This window comes from Arachis stenosperma, chromosome 5 (assembly GCF_014773155.1).
Source record: "Arachis stenosperma cultivar V10309 chromosome 5, arast.V10309.gnm1.PFL2, whole genome shotgun sequence".
Classification (NCBI taxonomy): Eukaryota; Viridiplantae; Streptophyta; class Magnoliopsida; order Fabales; family Fabaceae; genus Arachis; species Arachis stenosperma.
The window spans coordinates 27428030-27436927 of record NC_080381.1 but is presented as its reverse complement, the minus strand read 5'-3'; the positions used below and the strand labels follow the sequence as shown (position 1 = coordinate 27436927).

General features: G+C 38.3%; 1 non-coding gene across 1 annotated transcript; it reads right to left on the bottom strand.

Moving 5' to 3' along the window:
• Positions 1–8487: 8487 nt before the first annotated feature.
• LOC130984731 (small nucleolar RNA R71) lies at positions 8488–8595 on the bottom strand. The gene has a single exon (XR_009088644.1). It is a non-coding gene; the product is annotated as a small nucleolar RNA R71 (small nucleolar RNA).
• Between the last annotated feature and the right edge of the window lie 303 nt (positions 8596–8898).

The window sequence follows — 8898 nt, the reverse complement described above, 5'->3', positions numbered from 1 at the left end:
AATACTTATGTAAATCAATAGTGGGAATTTCAGATAGGCGTGCGGAGGTGCTAGAATCCTTTCGAATCTCTACTTTCTTATTGCTTTCATCCAATCCTTCTTACTCCTTTCCATGGCAAGCTGTATGTAGGGCATCACCGTTGTCAATGGCTACATCCCATCCTCTTAGTGAAAATGGTCCTATGCTCTGTCACAGCACGGCTAATCATCTGTCGGTTCTCAATCAGGTTGGAATAGAATCCCTTGATTCTTTTGCGTTTGTCATCACGCCCAGCCTTCAGGAGTTTGAAGCTCGTCACAGTCATTCAATCCCAGAATCCTACTCGGAATACCATAGACAAGGTTTAGACTTTCCAGATCCTCATGAATGTCGCCATCTATCTAACTTATACCACGAAGATTCTGTTGGGGAATCTAAGAGATATGCGCCTGGCCTAAGGTAGAACGGAAGTGGTTGTCAATCACGCGCGTTCATTGGTGAGAATGATGATGAGTGTCACGGATCATCACATTCATCAAGTGTTGTGCAACGTATATCTTGGAATTAGAATAAAAGAGAATTGAATAGAAAGTAATAATAATTGTATTGAAACTTGAGGTACAGCAGAGCTCCACACCCTTAATCTATGGTGTGCAGAAACTCCACCGTTGAAAATACATAAGTGAAAGGTTCAGGCATGGCCGAATGGCCAGCCCCCTAAAACGTGATCAATAGTCTCCTAAGATGAAGGATAAAACAAAACTGAGACCAAAGATGAAACGTGGTCAAAAGACGACTAATACAATAGTAACTTATCCTATTTATACTAGACTAGCTACTAGGGTTTACATGAGTAAGTAATTGATGCATAAATTCACTTCCGGGGCCCACTTGGTGTATGTTTGGGCTGAGCTTGGTCTATCCACGAGCTGAGGCTTTTATTGGAGTTGAACTCCAAGTTATGACGTGTTTTGGGCGTTCAACTCCGGATCATGACGTTTTTCTAGCGTTTAACTCCAGACAGCAGCATGTACTTGGCGTTCAACGCCAATTTACGTCGTCAATTTCCAAATAAAGTATAGACTATTATATATTTCTGGAAAGCTCTGGATGCCTACTTTTGAACGCCGTTGAGAGCGCGCCATTTGGAGTTCTGTAGCTCCAGAAAATCCATTTTGAGTGCAGGAAGGTCAGATTCCAACAACATCAGCAGTCCTTTTTGTCAGCCTTTTTCAGAGTTTTGCTCAAGTCCCTCAATTTCAGCCAAAAATTACCTGAAATCACAGAAAAACACACAAACTCATAGTAAAGTCCAGAAATGTGAATTTAACATAAAAACTAATGAAAACATCCCTAAAAGTAGCTTAAACTTCCTAAAAACTACCTAAAAACAATGCCTAAAAGCGTATAAATTATCCGCTCATCAGCTTTGTTGTAGATCTACTCTTGTTCCTTCTATTTTCTTCCAATTTAATTAGAGGTAATTCATAATAATTGTGTTTCTTTTAATTGTTGTTGTTAATTCATTGCAATAATTGTTGTTAGATTTCATTCTTGTTGTAGATTTCATATTCTTTCCTTTTATGCCTCTTATGTGTTTGATAAAATGCCTCTTTTAGCTTTAGTATGGATTTTGATCCTCTTGGCCTAGGTAGAGTAATTAGTGACGCTTGAGTTGTCTAATTCCCTTGTTGATTGATAATTAGAAGTTGCTAATTGATTTGGATACCACTAAAGCTAGTATCTCCTTTAGGAGTTGATTAGGACTTGAGGAATCAAATTGATTCATCCACTTGACTTTCCTCCATGGTTAGAGGTTGACTAAGTGGGAGCAATACACAATTCTCATCACAATTAATAAGGATAACTAGGATAGGATTTCTAGCTCTCATATCTTGCCAAGAGCCTTGTTAGTTGTTAGTTTATTTTCTTTGCCATTTATATTTCTTGTCTAAAATCTCAAAAACCCCAAAATATCTCATAACCAATAACAAGACACTTTATTGTAATTCCTAGGAAGAACGACCTGAGGTTTGAATACTTTAGTTTATAAATTTTAGGGGTTTGTTACTTGTGACAAACAATCTTTTATATGAAAGGATTATTGCTTGGTTTAGAAACTATACTTTACAATGAGATTTCATTAGTGAAATTCTAAACCACACAAAAATTCAATCATCAGTGCTTTGCACCCTGAGCCTAGCCGTGACTTTAAATGTTTTGTCTCAAACTTCACTTAACACAAAAACACCACAAGCACTTAACTGGGGAACTCTCTTTAAGTTTTGATTTTTCTTTCAGTTACTCCCAGACAGTGGTGCTCAAAGCCTTTGGCATACTCTATTAAATGCAATTGATCTCGACTCTTAGTGTTCAGTCTCAAGGGTTACTTGACACAATCACACCACAAGCATATGACTAGGGAAACAACTCTTTGAGCTTTTAATCATGTCTGACCTCCTAGTCATTGATGCTCAGAGCCCTGGGCCTTCCTTTTATTATTATATTTTTTTTTCTTTTGCTGTTTCTTTTGCTTCAAGGATTAAACTCTCACTTATTGCAGAGAATTCATAATAGTTCTCTAAATTCCTGTTCCTTGTACTTTAACATTCTTTAATTCAAATTTAAATATGCATTGTTCATGTCATGCATTTAGAGTCACAAAAAATACCACCACATTTGAAAAAATGAGACTACTCTTAAAATTAAACCCAATTTCTCATGCACTACCTCTTTTCTTCTTTCTTTTTTATTTCAAGCTCAGTGGGCAATACATGAGACACCGTTCAACATTGAAGCAAATAAAAAAAATAAACTAAAACTTAGGAATTGAAGATATAACTGATCATGTAGTAACAAAATAAATAGAAAACAGGAATATAGCATAATAAGAACGGGAGGAAGTATAGAATGAAAGAAACTCAACCACCTCAGTTATCCTAGTGGCCATCTCATTCTTCTGGTTGTACTCCTCCGTGAAGATGATTTGCCTTCCTTTGGTGCTATTAAAAATAAACAGAAAAGCCATAAGCGAAGCGTCAACACCAAACTTAAAGGTTTGCTTGTCCTCAAGCAAATAACTGAAAACAGAGAGGGACATAAAAAGACACACGGAAAGAAAATAGGATGATAAAAGAAGAATAAAAGGATAAAAGAACAAGAGAGAATAAGGATTTGGAAAGGAGAGAGAATGAAAACAGGGCGGCGCGCGGGGTAAGTGATGCGGCGTGATCGACGCGTGCGCGTCAGACATGCGCACGCGTGGTTGGCCACATGGTGATGGTGACGCGGACGCGTCAGGCACGAGGACGCATGGGTTGAGTTGCGCGGCTAGCACAGTACCAGCGGGAGACCAGCATAACTTTCGGCCATGCACCCGTTTACGTCGATTTTTCAAAGCACGCGCACGCGTGGGTGGTTCAAGAACCAGAGGGACGCGTACGCGTCTGGTATGCGTACGCGTGAGTGGGCTGGTGCACGATGCATAGTTCCTGCACAACTCCAGCACAATAATTGACGGCCTATTTTCTCTTCTCACTCCTTTTTTTTTCGAAGTGTTCGGTTCCTATTCTAAAATAGCTGCATGATCAGAACACACATAAAACGAAAGAAAAACAGTACAAACTCAATAAAAATCAACTAAATAAGAAAACCTCTACTATGAAAAATAACTAAGGATACGAAATTATCGGGTTGCCTCTCGACAAGCGCTTCTTTAACGTCACTAGCTTGACACTTGATTGTTGAATTTTCTTCCTCTTCTTCCAGTTAGTTAAAAGAAATGACTCCAAGGGGGGAGGTGAAGATTAGTTCCCCCTGATATAAAGTTCTCCTAACAAGCTTTCTTTTATTGTGATTAGCTTGATTCAGTTTGATTGTTGGGGTAGATGTTGGATTGCTCTTTGTTGACCTTCTCTTTTTCATGTATAATTTCTTCTGTTTCTTGGTCACAATCCCCTTTTTAGTACTTTCCTTGGTTGCCTTCACTTCATTGATTTCAAACTTTGGGTGTTGTATGATGGTTAAAGTGTACTCTTTATCAAGAACTTCTTGAATTGGTGGTTCAATAAACTCACCCTCTATGCCACTTTCTGCTTCATTGGAGTGTAGATTCCCATAATTGTTTTCATCCCTTACAACCTCCTTTGTTTGGGCATCTTCCTTCTTTGTTGGTGCATCTTCCTCCTTTATTTTTGCATCTTCCTCTTCTTCCATGTGTGAGGGTGGAAAGTTCTCTAATTCACTGGAGTATGAACTCCTTTGATTGATTTTCTCACTTTCTTCCATAGGATCTTACATTATATCTCTTGGGAAGGAATTTGCTTATTCCTCTTCCTGGGACTTGATAATCAACTGCACATATTTCTCTACTTTTTTGACACTCATCTTTATATCATGTATGAATTCTTTCATGAGAAGCTCAAGATCTAATGGTTCTTGATATGAATAAGGAGATGGTGGCTCTTAATATGAATAAGGAGGAGATGATGATTCTTGATAAGAGTAAAAAAAGGATGGTTCTTGGTATGAATAGGGAGACGGTTGCTCTTGATATGGGTAGAAAGATGATGGTTCTTGATATGGATAGAGAGGTGGTGGTTCTTGGTATGAATAGGGAGATGGTGACTCTTGATAGTTGGAACATGGAGCCCTGAAATTTCTTTGGTTTTGACTTTACCAATGATGAGCGGATAATTTGTATGCTTTTTGGCATTATTTTTAGTATGTTTTTAGTATGATCTAGATAGTTTTTAGTATATTTTTATTAGTTTTTAGTTAAAATTCACTTTCCTGGACTTTACTATGAGTTTGTGTGTTTTTCTGTGATTTCAGGTATTTTCTGGCTGAAATTGAGGGACCTGAGCAAAAATCTGATTCAGAGACTGAAAAGGACTGCAGATGCTGTTGGATTCTGACCTCCCTGCACTCGAAGTGGATTTTCTGGAGCTACAGAAGCCCAATTGACGCGCTCTCAACGGCGTTGGAAAGTAGACATCCTGGGCTTTCCAGCAATATATGATAGTCCATACTTTGCCCAAGATTTGATGGCCCAAACCGGCGTTCAAAGTCACCTCAAGAAATTCCAGCGTTAAACGCCGGAACTGGCACCTGATTGGGAGTTAAACGCCCAAACTGGCATAAAAGCTGGCGTTTAACTCCAAGACAAGTCTCTACACGAAAATGCTTCATTGCTCAGCCCAAGCACACACCAAGTGGGCCCGGAAGTGGATTTTTACGTCATTTACTCATCTTTGTACACCTTAGGCTACTAGTTTTCTATAAGTAGGACCTTTTACTATTGTATTACATATCTGGGTAGCTATCTTCTAATTTGAGGCTATCTTAGATCATTTGGGGAGGCTGGCCATTCGGCCATGCCTAGACCTTGTTCTTATGTATTTTCAACGGTGGAGTTTCTACACACCATAGATTAAGGTGTGGAGCTCTGCTGTACCTCAAGTATTAATGCAATTACTATTGTTCTTCTATTCAATTCCGCTTGTTCTTTTACCAAGATATCACTTGTTCTTCAACTTGATGAAGGTGATGATTGACACTCATCATCATTCTCACTTATGATCAAGGTGACTGACAACCATTCTTGTTCTACAAGCATTCGAGGCTTAGTGAATATCTCTTGGATTCTTTAATCGGAATCTTCGTGGTATAGGCAGGACCTGATGGCGGCATTCAAGAGAATCCGGAAGGTCTAAACCTTGTCTGTGGTATTCTGAGTAGGATTCAATGATTGAATGACTGTGACGTGCTTCAAACCTGTAACCTACTGGGCGTTAGTGACAGACGCAAAAGAGGGATTCTATTCCGGTAGGGGAGGGAACCACACCGGTGATTGGCAGTACTGTGACAGAGTGCGTGCATTAGCTTTCACTGCGAGGATGGGAGGTAGCCATTGACAACGGTGAAACCCTACACGAGCTTGCCATGGAAGGGGGTAAGAAGGATTGGATGAAGACATTAGGAAAGCAGAGAGACGGAAGGGAAGGCATCTTCATACGCTTGTCTGAAGCTCTTACACCAATGATATACATAAGTATCCCTATCCTTATCTTTTATGTTATTTTCGTTCATCACCATTATACATTTGAGTCTGCCTGACTAAGATTTACAAGATGACCATAGCTTGCTTCATACCACCAATCTCCGTGGGATCGACCCTTACTCGCGTAAGGTTTATTACTTGGACGACCCAGTGCACTTGCTGGTTAGTTGTGCGAAGTTGTGTTTATGCCATGGTATTGAGCACCAAGTCTTTGGAGCCATTACTAGGGATTGTTTATGTTTTGAAAAGTATTGATCACAATTTCGTGCACCAAGTTTTTGGCGCCGTTGCCGGGGACTGTTCTTGTGTATGGACAACTGACGGTTCATCTTGTTGCTTAGATTAGGCATTTATTTTTTTTCGAAATTCCTGAAGATGAATTCTAGAGTTTCATGATGATTTGCTGAAATCTGGCTGGCTGTAAAGCCATGTCTAATTTCATTGGACCGAGGTTTCAACTTATCATCACAAGAGCTTGTTGATCTTGCTTTTGGAGCAGTGATCTGCTAAGGCTTGGCTGGCCTTTGGCCATGTCTAGTGTTTTGGACCGAAGCTTTCTTTGAAAGCTTGGCTGGCTGTGAAGCCATGTCTAATTCCTGGACCGGAGTCTTAGACTAGCATTGCACTGATTCCTGGAATTCTCATTAAGAATTTTGATATCTTTTTTTTTTTTTACTTAATTTTCGAAAAAAAATCACAAAATAAAAAAATTAGAAAATCATAAAAACCAAAAATATTTCTTGCTTGAGTCTAGTGTCTCATCTTAAGTTTAGTGTCAATTGCATGCATTCATGTGTCTTTAGGGTCTTCAAGTAATTCTTGATGATTTCTTACTCTGATCTTTGAATTCTTTTGACTTGAGTGTTTATGTGTCTCATATAGTGTCAATAGTATACAAACTGCTAAGTTTGGTGTCTTGCATGCATTGTTATTTGATTCTTGTTGCATTTTGATTATTAAAAATCCAAAAATATTTTTTATTTGTGTCTTTTCAAGTCAATAATACAGAGAATTGAAGATTCAGAACATACTGCAGAGGAATTATACAGAAAAAGCTGGGCATTCAAAAATGCCCAGTGAAGAAGACAGACTGGCGTTTAAACGCCAGCCAGGGTACCTGGTTGGGCGTTTAACGCCCAAAAAGGGTGCATTTTGGGCGTTAAACGCCAGAATGGATACCATTCTGGGCATTTAACGCCAGGATGGTGCTAGGGGGAAGATTTTGTTTTCAAATCAATTTTTTTTTTCAAGTTTTCAAAGTTTTTCAAAATCAAATCTTTTTCAAAATCATATCTTTTCAATCAAATGTTTTCAAAATCAATTTCTTTCCTTTTTCAAAGATACTTACTAACAATCAATGATTTGATTGAACATTTTTTGCCTTTTTTGTTGAGGAAGGTTTTATGTTTAAATCATATCTTTTCTTGTTAGGCAAGTCATTAATTTTTCAATTCAAATCTTTTAAAATTGTTTTCAAATCATATCTTTTAAAATTGTTTTCAAATCAAATCTTTTTAAAAACCATAACTTTTCAATCATATCTTCTTAACCACATCTTTTTCAAAATAGTTTTCAATCAAATCTTTTTGATTTCCAATTTAAAAATCTTTTTCAAAAATCACTTGGTTTCTTTTCCACTTTGATTTTCGAAAATCAATTTATGTTTTTCAAAAATGTTTTCAAAATATTTTAATTTAATTTCAAAAATCTTCTTCCCTCCTTCTCACATCCTTCTATTTATGGAGTACCACTCCTTCTCAATGCACAATTCGAACCTTATCTAATTAAAGTTCGAATTCTTCTTCTCCTTCTTCTTTCTATTTCTCTTTTCCTCTGACACCTCAAGGAATCTCTATACTGTGACATAGAGGATTCCACATTTTCTTGTTCTCTTCTCTTTCATATGAGCAGGAGCAGAGACAAAGGCATTCTTGTTGAAGCTGACCCTGAACCCGAAAGGACCTTGAAGAGAAAGCTAAGAGAAGCCAAAGCACAACTCTCTTTAGAGGACCTGACCGAATTCTTCAAGGAAGAAGAAGACATGGCAGCCGAAAACAACAATAATGCAAACAATGCAAGGAAAGTGCTGGGTGACTTTACTGCACCTACTCCTGATTTTTATGGGAGAAGCATCTCTATCCCTGCCATTGGAGCAAACAACTTTGAGCTTAAGCCTCAATTAGTTTCTCTAATGCAACAGAATTGCAAGTTCCATGGACTTCCAATGGAAGATCCTCATCAGTTCTTAGCTGAATTCTTGCAAATCTGTGACACAGTCAAGACTAATGGGGTTGACCCTGAGGTCTACAGACTGATGCTATTTCCTTTTGCTGTAAGAGACAGAGCTAGAATATGGTTGGACTCTCAACCTAAAGAAAGCCTGGACTCTTGGGAAAAGCTAGTCAATGCCTTCTTGGCAAAGTTCTTTCCACCACAAAGATGGAGTAAGCTTAGAGTGGAAGTCCAAACCTTCAGACAGAAGGATGGAGAATCCCTCTATGAAGCTTGGGAAAGATACAAACAATTAATCAGAAAATGTCCTTCTGACATGCTTTCTGAATGGAGCATCATAGGTATTTTCTATGATGGTCTCTCTGAACTATCTAAGATGTCCTTGGATAGCTCTGCTGGAGGATCTCTTCATCTGAAGAAGACGCCTACAGAGGCTCAAGAGCTAATTGAAATGGTTGCAAATAACCAATTCATGTACACTTCTGAAAGGAATCCTGTGAACAATGGGAATAGTCAGAAGAAAGGAGCTCTTGAGATTGACACTCTAAACGCCATTTTGGCTCAGAATAAAATATTGACTCAACAAGTCAATTTGATTTCTCAAAGTCTGTCTGGAATGCAAAAT